Source organism: Pseudorasbora parva, chromosome 22 (assembly GCF_024679245.1).
Source record: "Pseudorasbora parva isolate DD20220531a chromosome 22, ASM2467924v1, whole genome shotgun sequence".
Classification (NCBI taxonomy): Eukaryota; Metazoa; Chordata; class Actinopteri; order Cypriniformes; family Gobionidae; genus Pseudorasbora; species Pseudorasbora parva.
Window position 1 is genome coordinate 10,166,100 of NC_090193.1, and position 14,905 is coordinate 10,181,004.

A 14,905-nucleotide genomic window follows, 5' to 3' on the forward strand; every position below is an offset into this window, starting at 1 on the left:
AAGGGCCTAACATAACCCTGCCCTTGTACTGGCCACACGCATGAAAAATGGCACACAAGCCTGACCGGCGTTTGCGGGCTTTCCCATATGGTCTAGCGGTCAGGATTCCTGGTTTTCACCCAGGCGGCCCCAAGTACCCCAGAGTGCAGTCTGGACGATGGGGCGGGGCGACACATTGGGGCGGGGTGACACGTGTCGCTCCGCCCACATGCAATTTCATTGGTTTACAATACAACAAATCTTATTGGCGTAGACGCTTCAAGCCTGCGCATGCGCATTCCTTAATGTGCGATTTTATGAATGAATCACACGGGAATAGATTCACATATTGTTTTAAATGAAACAAAACGCAAAAACGAGCGCTTGGTGACGGTACCTCCGGCATAATTAAGGCTAATAAAGCTGTTTAACATTTGGCTTCTTCATCAGGTTCGGTGGATCGGCACAAACCCGGATTTTACGCAAATGATAATTAATTATTAACTGTAGTATTGGACACCTCGGAACACAAACGGCTAATTTTAGTTTAAAGCATGACCAATCGTTTAAACAAGATTGTTGTCCAATTGTATAAAGTGCTAAAGCGGTATAAAGTCTTTCCCTGTTAATAAAATATGTGGGGCTATGTATGTCTAATTTATAGTTTTAAAGGTCCATATTTTATTGTAGGACTAAATAGCTAAGTGTCAACGGGTTAACATGTGACAAATTAGATATTAAAAATCCATTTATTTATCTACCCTCGCATTGTGCATGCTATAATCTGTGTACAAACGGGATGAAAATAATTTTCACTCCTGTAAATCTGTGCAACACTACCCGAGGACTTGCAGTAAATACCAAGAATAGAAGTGATAGAAACATTTATTGCAATACGCATTTGAGCAAATAAATACCCACAAAGAAGTTACACCGCGTGGAATATATTAATAATAGATTTTCATATATTAAAATTACTTAAATCAAAATAGATTGGCACCTTAATATTTTTATTTTCTTTACGTGTGAATAAGTTTAGCTATACATATGTTAAAACAATAATTTGCAATATATGTGCATATTTTAATTTCTGATATATGTTAATATATTAGTTTTCTATATATGTAAATCTTTTGAATTATATATTAATGCAGCAGTTTAATATATTTTACATAAGTGTGCCTCCATATATGTAAATATTTTCATTTTATAAACTAAATTTGTAATGAAAACGTCAAAATTTCGAAATTTTCCAGACAATGCAAAAATGTTGACCCAATGGATAAAATCAAAATTTGTCTGCAGAGAACACACGCTAAACAACAATAGTTTGTGATTTTTATTGATGTTAACAAAAAGTAAAAGTACAGAGAGCATATATAAACTTAACTGCACAAAAAATAAAATTTTGCAAATCCAGACACAAATAGACTTTAACTCAAAATACAAAGCTTTAATGTAAACTTGGATTTGCAATAGGCCAGTCTCTTTTCTTTAATAGAGGGTGTGCGCTGATGTCACTTTCCCGTTGGGACACGACCCTCAGCTGGACTGAGTGGCAAAACATTCTGGAGCAGGGCTGACTTTAATAAGAGAAATTGCAGAAATGGGAGCAAAACAAGCTTCTTTTTTTCCTGAAATTAATTAAATGTATTTGGATTCAACAGTGATTATTACAACTCGCCAAAGAACCAGTGTTTGGCCAGGAATTGGACTTTCAGACATTTATATGTACCTGATTCCAATGCCGGGGAAATATATAAAGCAAAGCCTGTGAACACCTTATCTGCTAAACAAATACAATAAATACAGTTTAGGTACCTCTAAATCCAGATGATTATATAATCGTCATATTACGAGTTGTCAATACAGTATATGACCTAGTATATGATTTTAGCCCAAAATTTTACATATCTACCATAAAATGTTCTGATGTCTGGATTCAGGTTGTTTATGAGAATAGCAGCAATCTATTTGTTTGTCTTTCTGTAGCTTTCGGAAGGTTGTACAAAGATTGCTCTGATTTATTGTTGAATGTGCAGTCAACTGTATCTATTTGTACCTAACCCTCTCCCAGATGTGTTTTGGGTGTTGCGCTGTTTTTGCAGCATTCACGCTGAACACCAATCCTGCCACTCAGTGTTTTTGCTACTCAGTTGGTGTAATACAGTTACATGGCGTTTACTGGGACATCATTTGCACACTCTTATATTGGATCCTCAGTTCTACCAAACCGTTGCCTTCTCATGCCGTTCTATGGCAGCATCTGAAACAAGAAAGAAGATAAAAAATGTTGGATTAGTCAGTGGCCACTTGAGGTAGTTGTGATTAAGTTATTTGTTGCATTCTGCAAATTTCGTAGCTTAAAACATCCTCCTCATTATAAACAAAGCATTGATTTAATCCAAAAATGGATGTTGCAGGATCTGTAATTATATTAGCACGAGACTGCTTCCAGAGCAAGACATCAATAAATACTATTTTGACAAATAGAACTGATTGTCTCCTCTCCAACAATAAGCTGGGGTGTTCTGGTTCAATGTGGCTGTTGTCGTGTCATCAAGGTGGATGATGCACATTAGTGGTGGACGAGATTCCCCCCTTCCATATGTAAAGCGCTTTGAGTACCCAGTAAAGCGCTATATAAATAACTATTAAAAAAAACATAACCCCAAACTTTTGAATTGTACTAGTGCATGTTTGAGATTTTACATACGTACCGGTACATAGGACCTCTGAGATTGGACCTGCAGTCCATCAGCATGGAAAAATCTAGAAAAATAAAAATGAACAATTTGTCAAAGTGCCAAAAAAATATTGTTTAAAATGTCAGTTTTAAAAGAAAAAAATGCATGTTTTTTTTATATATTTTTTTTAGGTTTACTAATTTAGTATTGTTCATTCAGTCTCACTGAACATACTGTTTGACATTTGGATGTCAAAGCCGTCTTAAAATGAGTAATAAGATATATATATCATTTTCATAAGAAATTTACAGATGCAAAGTGATACAGGTAAATGTTGTGAAAAAAAATTATATTAACTTATTTAATTAGCTTTTCAGTTCACCGCCTGTATTTCTGTAAGGCTAAACCTTACAGTTTATGGATAGATGCTATATAAATGCTAAATGTACAGCATTATCTACTGTGTTTGTGTACAAACTGTATTCGTAGTTTAGTGGCTTTCAATAATGCACATTCATATTATTAAATGTATTAAAGCTTTCCTTTGTTGTAGAGGTTTTTTCTGTCGCTCCTGAAATCAACTACTTGGATTTTCGCACTCTGCGAGGTCCGTTAGGTTAAATACATGTGCTTATTACTATCATCCATTGACAAATTTATCAGCAAAACCTTTACATAACTATCAAAACCTCTCATCTAAACATAAAATGTGATTAAACGTTCAAAAACAATAGTTAGCCTAAATTACCTCTTTTAAAAAATGTTAGTTCTGTTTTGCATATCTACTTCTTCAAAGACACTAACGTTACATTTCTATCAAGTAAATATAACAGAATCGTTTCAATTAAAGTTAAGAAAAGTGTCAGGAACAGTAATGTGTATTACTTGTGTGATTTTATGGACTAAACTCACCTTAAAAGCGGCGAAAACAACAGCGAGAGCCGAAGTTTTACTGCATGTTTGTCGTTTCCCCACACAGATGCAGGTGGCTCGTAGGTAGATCATTTCTAAAGACGTACATAAAGGAATGCGCATGCTCAAGCGTCTACGCCAATAAGATTCGCTATATTATAAACCAATGAAATTGGGTGTAGGCGGAGCGACACGTGTCGCCCCGCCTTAATGTGTCGCCCCGCCCCATCGTCCAGACTGCACTCTGGGGTTACTCGGCGGCCCGGGTTCGACTCCCGGTATGGGAAGTTTGGCTTGTCTTTGCTCCCCTTATCGAACAGCCAGAGCTTCTGTCTATTACTGAATCGCTTTTAGCCAGCAGTGGAGCTGCAGCAACCTGATAGGTTGAGGTTCTTCTCTTTTCCTGCATACCTTCGATAGCTCAGCTGGTAGAGCGGAGGACTGTAGGTGGACCATTGGCAATCCTTAGGTCGCTGGTTCGACTCCGGCTCGAAGGAGGTCACTTTTCACACTCAAACATTTTCTTGGCCGCGCTGGAGGGCAAAAGGAACTTTCCCTGACCGGGAATCGAACCCGGGCCGCGGCGGTGAGAGCGCCGAATCCTAACCACTAGACCACCAGGGAAGGGCTGTTCAGCCTGTCTCCTCAAGCCTGCCTGTGGGCCTCTACCAGATTTTGCTGCAATTTCTCAAGCAAAACCGCTAAGGCTAGCCTTTTCCTCTTGGAGAGGAGAGAGTCTCTGACCCTGGATCACAGTTCTTCCACTGAGAAACTGTCACATGCTCCGTGAGAACATCCTAACAACACCGCAACTTGCAATTCAATCAAAGCAGCTTGCAAAAGACAACAAGGAGAGCCCAGCCGTGCTCTCAGTGCCAAGAGGTGCCTGACTCACTCCGCTTTTTGTTTTCAGCCCTTCTTCTGCAGAGCATCTGGCGAAGGAGCTCGAGGTTGACAGAGCGCATAGCACAGAGTGTCGTCGTCTCTGAGGTATGCCTGGTTTTTTGAGCGGCCAGCCTTGCACTGTTTTAAAGTAATTTGCTACCCAGCTACGTTAGCCACGCCAGGAAGACAGAGATCCCTAACATGTGACGCCTCCGTCTTCAAGCTTTTCATAGCAAACCCCTCATCGGAGCGCTTCCTTACGTTGGCTCCAGGCCTGTTAATGGCATGAGAAAAAGTTGATGTTGTGACAGGCCCCGGTCCAGGCGAACACCACCAAGATGCGTGTAAACACCAGGGCGCCTCACCGGTGGGCCAGTGGCGCAATGGATAACGCGTCTGACTACGGATCAGAAGATTCTAGGTTCGACTCCTGGCTGGCTCGATCTGCCTCTTTTGCTTCGCTATCAGCCTACAGCAGTTTTACAGCAGCCTACAGCAGATAAGGTTCTTCTCTTTCCCTGCATACCTTCGATAGCTCAGCTGGTAGAGCGGAGGACTGTAGGTGGAACGTTGGCAATCCTTAGGTCGCTGGTTCGACTCCGGCTCGAAGGAGGTCACTTTTCACACTCAAACATTTTCTTGGCCGTGCTGGAGGGCAAAAGGAACATTCCCTGACCGGGAATCGAACCCGGGCAGCGGCGGTGAGAGCGCCGAATCCTAACCACTAGACCACCAGGGAAGGGCTGTTCAGCCTGTCTCCTCAAGCCTGCCTGTGGGCCTCTACCAGATTTTGCTGCAATTTCTCAAGCAAAACCGCTAAGGCTAGCCTTTTCCTCTTGGAGAGGAGAGAGTCTCTGACCCTGGATCACAGTTCTTCCACTGAGAAACTGTCACATGCTCCGTGAGAACATCCTAACAACACCGCAACTTTCAATTCAATCAAAGCAGCTTGCAAAAGACAACAAGGAGAGCCCAGCCGTGCTCTCAGTGCCAAGAGGTGCCTGACTCACTCCGCTTTTTGTTTTCAGCCCTTCTTCTGCAGAGCATCTGGCGAAGGAGCTCCAGGTTGACAGAGCGCATAGCACAGAGTGTCGTCGTCTCTGAGGTATGCCTGGCTTTTTGAGCGGCCAGCCTTGCACTGTTTTAAAGTAATTTGCTACCCAGCTACGTTAGCCACGCCAGGAAGACAGAGATCCCTAACATGTGACGCCTCCGTCTTCAAGCTTTTCATAGCAGACCCCTCATCGGAGCACTTCCTTACGTTGGCACCAGGCCTGTTAATGGCATGAGAAAAAGTTGATGTTGCGACAGGCCCCGCTCCAGGCGAACACCACCAAGATGCGTGTAAACACCAGGGCGCCTGACCGGTGGGCCAGTGGCGCAATGGATAACGCGTCTGACTACGGATCAGAAGATTCTAGGTTCGACTCCTGGCTGGCTCGATCTGCCTCTTTTGCTTCGCTATCAGCCTACAGCAGTTTTATTAGTTTGTTTTATTAGCCCATAGTTTTTGACTATTGGTATTGGAATGGTTAGTTTTTTTTTTTCTTGTAAACTGACAGTCCAACCATAGGCCGTTTTGTCAGCTAGATAGCACCTACCATACAATACCGTGCGTGCTTTCAAATGCATCGCATAAGCACTGTCACGGGGACCTTGCTTTAATGACCAGTTTATAGTATCTTTTTATGCAAACACAAGAATGGGAGAGAGCTGCACCCCCTGGGAGAGACAAATGACATCTCCCTCCATCGAGTCTGGTACAAGTGAATTCAGTAAACAATCCCTTCGGAACATTGCCATATTCTTAAAGGCGACGGTCACACACTGAATGGCAAAGGGCCTAACATAATCCTGCCCTTGTACTGGCCACACGCATGAAAAATGGCACACAAGCCTGACCGGCGCTTGCGGGCTTTCCCACATGGTCTAGCGGTCAGGATTCCTGGTTTTCACCCAGGCGGCCCGGGTTCGACTCCCGGTATGGGAAGTTTGGCTTGTCTTTGCTCCCCTTATCGAACAGCCAGAGCTTCTGTCTATTACTGAATCGCTTTTAGCCAGCAGTGGAGCTGCAGCAACCTGATAGGTTGAGGTTCTTCTCTTTCCCTGCATACCTTCGATAGCTCAGCTGGTAGAGCGGAGGACTGTAGGTGGAACGTTGGAAATCCTTAGGTCGCTGGTTCGACTCCGGCCCGAAGGAGGTCACTTTTCACACTCAAACATTTTCTTGGCCGCGCTGGAGGGCAAAAGGAACGTTCCCTGACCGGGAATCGAACCCGGGCCGCGGCGGTGAGAGCGCCGAATCCTAACCACTAGACCACCAGGGAAGGGCTGTTCAGCCTGTCTCCTCAAGCCTGCCTGTGGGCCTCTACCAGATTTTGCTGCAATTTCTCAAGCAAAACCGCTAAGGCTAGCCTTTTCCTCTTGGAGAGGAGAGAGTCTCTGACCCTGGATCACAGTTCTTCCACTGAGAAACTGTCACATGCTCTGTGAGAAAATCCTAACAACATCGCAACTTGCAATTCAATCAAAGCAGCTTGCAAAAGACAACAAGGAGAGCCCAGCCGTGCTCTCAGTGCCAAGAGGTGCCTGACTCACTCCGCTTTTTGTTTTCAGCCCTTCTTCTGCAGAGCATCGGGCGAAGGAGCTCGAGGTTGACAGAGCGCATAGCACAGAGTGTCGTCGTCTCTGAGGTATGCCTGGCTTTTTGAGCGGCCAGCCTTGCACTGTTTTAAAGTAATTTGCTACCCAGCTACGTTAGCCACGCCAGGAAGACAGAGATCCCTAACATGTGACGCCTCCGTCTTCAAGCTTTTCATAGCAGACCCCTCATCGGAGCGCTTCCTTACGTTGGCTCCAGGCCTGTTAATGGCATGAGAAAAAGTTGATGTTGCGACAGGCCCCGCTCCAGGCGAACACCACCAAGATGCGTGTAAACACCAGGGCGCCTGACCGGTGGGCCAGTGGCGCAATGGATAAAGCGTCTGACTACGGATCAGAAGATTCTAGGTTCGACTCCTGGCTGGCTCGATCTGCCTCTTTTGCTTCGCTATCAGCCTACAGCAGTTTTATTAGCTTGTTTTATTAGCCCATAGTTTTTGACTATTGGTATTGGAATGGTTAGTTTTTTTTTTCTTGTAAACTGACAGTCCAACCATAGGCCGTTTTGTCAGCTAGATAGCGCCTACCATACAATACCGTGCGTGCTTTCAAATGCATCGCATAAGCACTGTCACGGGGACCTTGCTTTAATGACCAGATTATAATATCTTTTTATGCGAACACAAGAATGGGAGAGAGCTGCACCCCCTGGGAGAGACAAATGACATCTCCCTCCATCAAGTCTGGTACAAGTGAATTCAGTAAACAATCCCTTCGGAACATTGCCATATTCTTAAAGGCGACGGTCACACACTGAATGCCAAAGGGCCTAACATAACCCTGCCCTTGTACTGGCCACACGCATGAAAAATGGCACACAAGCCTGACCGGCGCTTGCAGGCTTTCCCATATGGTCTAGCGGTCAGGATTCCTGGTTTTCACCCAGGCGGCCCGGGTTCGACTCCCGGTATGGGAAGTTTGGCTTGTCTTTGCTCCCCTTATCGAACAGCCAGCGCTTCTGTCTATTCCTGAATCGCTTTTAGCCAGCAGTGGAGCTGCAGCAACCTGATAGGATAAGGTTCTTCTCTTTCCCTGCATACCTTCGATAGCTCAGCTGGTAGAGCGGAGGACTGTAGGTGGAACGTTGGCAATCCTTAGGTCGCTGGTTCGACTCCGGCTCGAAGGAGGTCACTTTTCACACTCAAACATTTTCTTGGCCGCGCTGGAGGGCAAAAGGAACTTTCCCTGATCGGGAATCGAACCCAGGCCGCGGCGGTGAGAGCGCCGAATCCTAACCACTAGACCACCAGGGAAGGGCTGTTCAGCCTGTCTCCTCAAGCCTGCCTGTGGGCCTCTACCAGATTTTGCTGCAATTTCTCAAGCAAAACCGCTAAGGCTAGCCTTTTCCTCTTGGAGAGGAGAGAGTCTCTGACCCTGGATCACAGTTCTTCCACTGAGAAACTGTCACATGCTCCGTGAGAACATCCTAACAACACCGCAACTTGCAATTCAATCAAAGCAGCTTGCAAAAGACAACAAGGAGAGCCCAGCCGTGCTCTCAGTGCCAAGAGGTGCCTGACTCACTCCACTTTTTGTTTTCAGCCCTTCTTCTGCAAAGCATCTGGCGAAGGAGCTCGAGGTTGACAGAGCGCATAGCACAGAGTGCCGTCGTCTCTGAGGTATGCCTGGCTTTTTGAGCGGCCAGCCTTGCACTGTTTTAAAGTAATTTGCTACCCAGCTACGTTAGCCACGCCAGGAAGACAGAGATCCCTAACATGTGACGCCTCCATCTTCAAGCTTTTCATAGCAGACCCCTCATCGGAGCGCTTCCTTACGTTGGCTCCAGGCCTGTTAATGGCATGAGAAAAAGTTGGTGTTGCGACAGGCCCCGCTCCAGGCAAACACCACCAAGATGCGTGTAAACACCAGGGTGCCTGACCGGTGGGCCAGTGGCGCAATGGATAACGCGTCTGACTACGGATCAGAAGATTCTAGGTTCGACTCCTGGCTGGCTCGATCTGCCTCTTTTGCTTCGCTATCAGCCTACAGCAGTTTTATTAGCTTGTTTTATTAGCCCATAGTTTTTGACTATTGGTATTGGAATGGTTAGTTTTTTTTTCTTGTAAACTGACAGTCCAACCATAGGCCATTTTGTCAGCTAGATAGCGCCTACCATACAATACCGTGCGTGCTTTCAAATGCATCGCATAAGCACTGTCACGGGGACCTTGCTTTAATGACCAGTTTATAGTATCTTTTTATGCGAACACAAGAATGGGAGAGAGCTGCACCCCCTGGGAGAGACAAATGACATCTCCCTCCATCGAGTCTGGTACAAGTGAATTCAGTAAACAATCCCTTCGGAACATTGCCATATTCTTAAAGGCGACGGTCACACACTGAATGCCAAAGGGCCTAACATAACCCTGCCCTTGTACTGGCCACACGCATGAAAAATGGCACACAAGCCTGACCGGCGTTTGCAGGCTTTCCCATATGGTCTAGCGGTCAGGATTCCTGGTTTTCACCCAGGCGGCCTGGGTTCGACTCCCGGTATGGGAAGTTTGGCTTGTCTTTGCTCCCCTTATCGAACAGCCAGAGCTTCTGTCTATTACTGAATCGCTTTTAGCCAGCAGTGGAGCTGCAGCAACCTGATAGGTTGAGGTTCTTCTCTTTCCCTGCATACCTTCGATAGCTCAGCTGGTAGAGCGGAGGACTGTAGGTGGAACGTTGGCAATCCTTAGGTCGCTGGTTCGACTCCGGCTCGAAGGAGGTCACTTTTCACACTCAAACATTTTCTTGGCCGCGCTGGAGGGCAAAAGGAACGTTCCCTGACCGGGAATCGAACCCGGGCCGCGGCGGTGAGAGCGCCGAATCCTAACCACTAGACCACCAGGGAAGGGCTGTTCAGCCTGTCTCCTCAAGCCTGCCTGTGGGCCTCTACCAGATTTTGCTGCAATTTCTCAAGCAAAACCTCTAAGGCTAGCCTTTTCCTCTTGGAGAGGAGAGAGTCTCTGACCCTGGATCACAGTTCTTCCACTGAGAAACTGTCACATGCTCCGTGAGAACATCCTAACAACACCGCAACTTGCAATTCAATCAAAGCAGCTTGCAAAAGACAACAAGGAGAGCCCAGCCGTGCTCTCAGTGCCAAGAGGTGCCTGACTCACTCCGCTTTTTGTTTTCAGCCCTTCTTCTGCAGAGCATCTGGCGAAGGAGCTCGAGGTTGACAGAGCGCATAGCACAGAGTGTCGTCGTCTCTGAGGTATGCCTGGCTTTTTGAGCGGCCAGCCTTGCACTGTTTTAAAGTAATTTGCTACCCAGCTACGTTAGCCACGCCAGGAAGACAGAGATCCCTAACATGTGACGCCTCCGTCTTCAAGCTTTTCATAGCAGACCCCTCATCGGAGCGCTTCCTTACGTTGGCTCCAGGCCTGTTAATGGCATGAGAAAAAGTTGATGTTGCGACAGGCCCCGCTCCAGGCGAACACCACCAAGATGCGTGTAAACACCAGGGCGCCTGACCGGTGGGCCAGTGGCGCAATGGATAACGCGTCTGACTACGGATCAGAAGATTCTAGGTTCGACTCCTGGCTGGCTCGATCTGCCTCTTTTGCTTCGCTATCAGCCTACAGCAGTTTTATTAGCTTGTTTTATTAGCCCATAGTTTTTGACTATTGGTATTGGAATGGTTAGTTTTTTTTTCTTGTAAACTGACAGTCCAACCATAGGCCATTTTGTCAGCTAGATAGCGCCTACCATACAATACCGTGCGTGCTTTCAAATGCATTGCATAAGCACTGTCACGGGGACCTTGCTTTAATGACCAGTTTATAGTATCTTTTTATGCGAACACAAGAATGGGAGAGAGCTGCACCCCCTGGGAGAGACAAATGACATCTCCCTCCATCGAGTCTGGTACAAGTGAATTCAGTAAACAATCCCTTCGGAACATTGCCATATTCTTAAAGGCGACGGTCACACACTGAATGCCAAAGGGCCTAACATAACCCTGCCCTTGTACTGGCCACACGCATGAAAAATGGCACACAAGCCTGACCGGCGTTTGCAGGCTTTCCCATATGGTCTAGCGGTCAGGATTCCTGGTTTTCACCCAGGCGGCCTGGGTTCGACTCCCGGTATGGGAAGTTTGGCTTGTCTTTGCTCCCCTTATCGAACAGCCAGAGCTTCTGTCTATTACTGAATCGCTTTTAGCCAGCAGTGGAGCTGCAGCAACCTGATAGGTTGAGGTTCTTCTCTTTCCCTGCATACCTTCGATAGCTCAGCTGGTAGAGCGGAGGACTGTAGGTGGAACGTTGGCAATCCTTAGGTCGCTGGTTCGACTCCGGCTCGAAGGAGGTCACTTTTCACACTCAAACATTTTCTTGGCCGCGCTGGAGGGCAAAAGGAACGTTCCCTGACCGGGAATCGAACCCGGGCCGCGGCGGTGAGAGCGCCGAATCCTAACCACTAGACCACCAGGGAAGGGCTGTTCAGCCTGTCTCCTCAAGCCTGCCTGTGGGCCTCTACCAGATTTTGCTGCAATTTCTCAAGCAAAACCGCTAAGGCTAGCCTTTTCCTCTTGGAGAGGAGAGAGTCTCTGACCCTGGATCACAGTTCTTCCACTGAGAAACTGTCACATGCTCCGTGAGAACATCCTAACAACACCGCAACTTGCAATTCAATCAAAGCAGCTTGCAAAAGACAACAAGGAGAGCCCAGCCGTGCTCTCAGTGCCAAGAGGTGCCTGACTCACTCCGCTTTTTGTTTTCAGCCCTTCTTCTGCAGAGCATCTGGCGAAGGAGCTCGAGGTTGACAGAGCGCATAGCACAGAGTGTCGTCGTCTCTGAGGTATGCCTGGCTTTTTGAGCGGCCAGCCTTGCACTGTTTTAAAGTAATTTGCTACCCAGCTACGTTAGCCACGCCAGGAAGACAGAGATCCCTAACATGTGACGCCTCCGTCTTCAAGCTTTTCATAGCAGACCCCTCATCGGAGCGCTTCCTTACGTTGGCTCCAGGCCTGTTAATGGCATGAGAAAAAGTTGATGTTGCGACAGGCCCCGCTCCAGGCGAACACCACCAAGATGCGTGTAAACACCAGGGCGCCTGACCGGTGGGCCAGTGGCGCAATGGATAACGCGTCTGACTACGGATCAGAAGATTCTAGGTTCGACTCCTGGCTGGCTCGATCTGCCTCTTTTGCTTCGCTATCAGCCTACAGCAGTTTTATTAGCTTGTTTTATTAGCCCATAGTTTTTGACTATTGGTATTGGAATGGTTAGTTTTTTTTTCTTGTAAACTGACAGTCCAACCATAGGCCGTTTTGTCAGCTAGATAGCGCCTACCATACAATACCGTGCGTGCTTTCAAATGCATCGCATAAGCACTGTCACGGGGACCTTGCTTTAATGACCAGTTTATAGTATCTTTTTATGCGAACACAAGAATGGGAGAGAGCTGCACTCCCTGGGAGAGACAAATGACATCTCTCTCCATCGAGTCTGGTACAAGTGAATTCAGTAAACAATCCCTTCGGAACATTGCCATATTCTTAAAGGCGACGGTCACACACTGAATGCCAAAGGGCCTAACATAACCCTGCCCTTGTACTGGCCACACGCATGAAAAATGGCACACAAGCCTGACCGGTGCTTGCGGGCTTTCCCATATGGTCTAGCGGTCAGGATTCCTGGTTTTCACCCAGGCGGCCCGGGTTCGACTCCCGGTATGGGAAGTTTGGTTTGTCTTTGCTCCCCTTATCGAACAGCCAGAGCTTCTGTCTATTACTGAATCGCTTTTAGCCAGCAGTGGAGCTGCAGAAACCTGATAGGTTGAGGTTCTTCTCTTTCCCTGCATACCTTCGATAGCTCAGCTGGTAGAGCGGAGGACTGTAGGTGGACCGTTGGCAATCCTTAGGTCGCTGGTTCGACTCCGGCTCGAAGGAGGTCACTTTTCACACTCAAACATTTTCTTGGCTGCGCTGGAGGGCAAAAGGAACTTTCCCTGACCGGGAATCGAACCCAGGCCGCGGCAGTGAGAGCACTGAATCCTAACCACTAGACCACCAGGGAAGGGCTGTTCAGCCTGTCTCCTCAAGCCTGCCTGTGGGCCTCTACCAGATTTTGCTGCAATTTCTCAAGCAAAACCGCTAAGGCTAGCCTTTTCCTCTTGGAGAGGAGAGAGTCTCTGACCCTGGATCACAGTTCTTCCACTGAGAAACTGTCACATGCTCTGTGAGAACATCCTAACAACACCGCAACTTGCAATTCAATCAAAGCAGCTTGCAAAAGACAACAAGGAGAGCCCAGCCGTGCTCTCAGTGCCAAGAGGTGCCTGACTCACTCCGCTTTTTGTTTTCAGCCCTTCTTCTGCAGAGCATCTGGCGAAGGAGCTCGAGGTTGACAGAGCGCATAGCACAGAGTGTCGTCGTCTCTGAGGTATGCCTGGTTTTTTGAGCGGCCAGCCTTGCACTGTTTTAAAGTAATTTGCTACCCAGCTACGTTAGCCACGCCAGGAAGACAGAGATCCCTAACATGTGACGCCTCCGTCTTCAAGCTTTTCATAGCAGACCCCTCATCGGAGCGCTTCGTTACGTTGGCTCCAGGCCTGTTAATGGCATGAGAAAAAGTTGATGTTGCGACAGGCCCCGCTCCAGGCGAACACCACCAAGATGCGTGTAAACACCAGGGCGCCTGACCGGTGGGCCAGTGGCGCAATGGATAACGCGTCTGACTACGGATCAGAAGATTCTAGGTTCGACTCCTGGCTGGCTCGATCTGCCTCTTTTGCTTCGCTATCAGCCTACAGCAGTTTTATTAGCTTGTTTTATTAGCCCATAGTTTTTGACTATTGGTATTGGAATGGTTAGTTTTTTTTTCTTGTAAACTGACAGTCCAACCATAGGCCGTTTTGTCAGCTAGATAGCGCCTACCATACAATACCGTGCGTGCTTTCAAATGCATCGCATAAGCACTGTCACGGGGACCTTGCTTTAATGACCAGTTTATAGTATCTTTTTATGCGAACACAAGAATGGGAGAGAGCTGCACCCCCTGGGAGAGACAAATGACATCTCCCTCCATCGAGTCTGGTACAAGTGAATTCAGTAAACAATCCCTTCGGAACATTGCCATATTCTTAAAGGCGACGGTCACACACTGAATGCCAAAGGGCCTAACATAACCCTGCCCTTGTACTGGCCACACGCATGAAAAATGGCACACAAGCCTGACCGGCGTTTGCAGGCTTTCCCATATGGTCTAGCGGTCAGGATTCCTGGTTTTCACCCAGGCGGCCCGGGTTCGACTCCCGGTATGGGAAGTTTGGCTTGTCTTTGCTCCCCTTATCGAACAGCCAGAGCTTCTGTCTATTACTGAATCGCTTTTAGCCAGCAGTGGAGCTGCAGCAACCTGATAGGTTGAGGTTCTTCTCTTTCCCTGCATACCTTCGATAGCTCAGCTGGTAGAGCGGAGGACTGTAGGTGGACCGTTCGACTCCGGCTCGAAGGAGGTCACTTTTCACACTCAAACATTTTCTTGGCCGCGCTGGAGGGCAAAAGGAACTTTCCCTGACCGGGAATCGAACCCAGGCCGCGGCGGTGAGAGCGCCGAATCCTAACCACTAGACCACCAGGGACGGGCTGTTCAGCCTGTCTCCTCAAGCCTGCCTGTGGGCCTCTACCAGATTTTGCTGCAATTTCTCAAGCAAAACCGCTAAGGCTAGCCTTTTCCTCTTGGAGAGGAGAGAGTCTCTGACCCTGGATCACAGTTCTTCCACTGAGAAACTGTCACATGCTCCGTGAGAACATCCTAACAACACCGCAACTTGCAATTCAATCAAAG

General features: G+C 47.3%; 1 long non-coding RNA gene and 18 other non-coding genes across 19 annotated transcripts; 12 read left to right on the plus strand and 7 right to left on the minus strand.

Annotated features, from left to right (window-relative positions):
* Positions 1-1,304: 1,304 nt before the first annotated feature.
* Positions 1,305-3,673, minus strand: LOC137058620 (uncharacterized). Its single transcript, XR_010900763.1, has 3 exons — positions 3,579-3,673; positions 2,700-2,751; positions 1,305-2,245 (listed from the first exon to the last, which is right to left on the minus strand). It is a non-coding gene; the product is annotated as an uncharacterized lncRNA (long non-coding RNA).
* A 457-nt stretch (positions 3,674-4,130) lies between these two features.
* trnae-cuc (transfer RNA glutamic acid (anticodon CUC)) lies at positions 4,131-4,202 on the minus strand. Its single transcript has one exon. It is a non-coding gene; the product is annotated as a tRNA-Glu (tRNA).
* Positions 4,203-4,832: 630 nt separating this feature from the next.
* trnar-acg (transfer RNA arginine (anticodon ACG)) lies at positions 4,833-4,905 on the plus strand. Its single transcript has one exon. It is a non-coding gene; the product is annotated as a tRNA-Arg (tRNA).
* Positions 4,906-5,130: 225 nt separating this feature from the next.
* On the minus strand, positions 5,131-5,202 carry trnae-cuc (transfer RNA glutamic acid (anticodon CUC)). Its single transcript has one exon. It is a non-coding gene; the product is annotated as a tRNA-Glu (tRNA).
* Positions 5,203-5,832: 630 nt separating this feature from the next.
* On the plus strand, positions 5,833-5,905 carry trnar-acg (transfer RNA arginine (anticodon ACG)). The gene has a single exon. It is a non-coding gene; the product is annotated as a tRNA-Arg (tRNA).
* Positions 5,906-6,381: 476 nt separating this feature from the next.
* On the plus strand, positions 6,382-6,453 carry trnae-uuc (transfer RNA glutamic acid (anticodon UUC)). Its single transcript has one exon. It is a non-coding gene; the product is annotated as a tRNA-Glu (tRNA).
* Positions 6,454-6,718: 265 nt separating this feature from the next.
* On the minus strand, positions 6,719-6,790 carry trnae-cuc (transfer RNA glutamic acid (anticodon CUC)). Its single transcript has one exon. It is a non-coding gene; the product is annotated as a tRNA-Glu (tRNA).
* A 1,178-nt stretch (positions 6,791-7,968) lies between these two features.
* On the plus strand, positions 7,969-8,040 carry trnae-uuc (transfer RNA glutamic acid (anticodon UUC)). Its single transcript has one exon. It is a non-coding gene; the product is annotated as a tRNA-Glu (tRNA).
* Positions 8,041-9,007: 967 nt separating this feature from the next.
* On the plus strand, positions 9,008-9,080 carry trnar-acg (transfer RNA arginine (anticodon ACG)). Its single transcript has one exon. It is a non-coding gene; the product is annotated as a tRNA-Arg (tRNA).
* A 474-nt stretch (positions 9,081-9,554) lies between these two features.
* Positions 9,555-9,626, plus strand: trnae-uuc (transfer RNA glutamic acid (anticodon UUC)). The gene has a single exon. It is a non-coding gene; the product is annotated as a tRNA-Glu (tRNA).
* A 265-nt stretch (positions 9,627-9,891) lies between these two features.
* Positions 9,892-9,963, minus strand: trnae-cuc (transfer RNA glutamic acid (anticodon CUC)). Its single transcript has one exon. It is a non-coding gene; the product is annotated as a tRNA-Glu (tRNA).
* Positions 9,964-10,593: 630 nt separating this feature from the next.
* Positions 10,594-10,666, plus strand: trnar-acg (transfer RNA arginine (anticodon ACG)). Its single transcript has one exon. It is a non-coding gene; the product is annotated as a tRNA-Arg (tRNA).
* A 474-nt stretch (positions 10,667-11,140) lies between these two features.
* trnae-uuc (transfer RNA glutamic acid (anticodon UUC)) lies at positions 11,141-11,212 on the plus strand. Its single transcript has one exon. It is a non-coding gene; the product is annotated as a tRNA-Glu (tRNA).
* Positions 11,213-11,477: 265 nt separating this feature from the next.
* On the minus strand, positions 11,478-11,549 carry trnae-cuc (transfer RNA glutamic acid (anticodon CUC)). The gene has a single exon. It is a non-coding gene; the product is annotated as a tRNA-Glu (tRNA).
* A 630-nt stretch (positions 11,550-12,179) lies between these two features.
* On the plus strand, positions 12,180-12,252 carry trnar-acg (transfer RNA arginine (anticodon ACG)). The gene has a single exon. It is a non-coding gene; the product is annotated as a tRNA-Arg (tRNA).
* Positions 12,253-12,726: 474 nt separating this feature from the next.
* Positions 12,727-12,798, plus strand: trnae-uuc (transfer RNA glutamic acid (anticodon UUC)). Its single transcript has one exon. It is a non-coding gene; the product is annotated as a tRNA-Glu (tRNA).
* A 967-nt stretch (positions 12,799-13,765) lies between these two features.
* Positions 13,766-13,838, plus strand: trnar-acg (transfer RNA arginine (anticodon ACG)). The gene has a single exon. It is a non-coding gene; the product is annotated as a tRNA-Arg (tRNA).
* Positions 13,839-14,312: 474 nt separating this feature from the next.
* Positions 14,313-14,384, plus strand: trnae-uuc (transfer RNA glutamic acid (anticodon UUC)). The gene has a single exon. It is a non-coding gene; the product is annotated as a tRNA-Glu (tRNA).
* Positions 14,385-14,627: 243 nt separating this feature from the next.
* Positions 14,628-14,699, minus strand: trnae-cuc (transfer RNA glutamic acid (anticodon CUC)). The gene has a single exon. It is a non-coding gene; the product is annotated as a tRNA-Glu (tRNA).
* Positions 14,700-14,905: the final 206 nt, after the last annotated feature.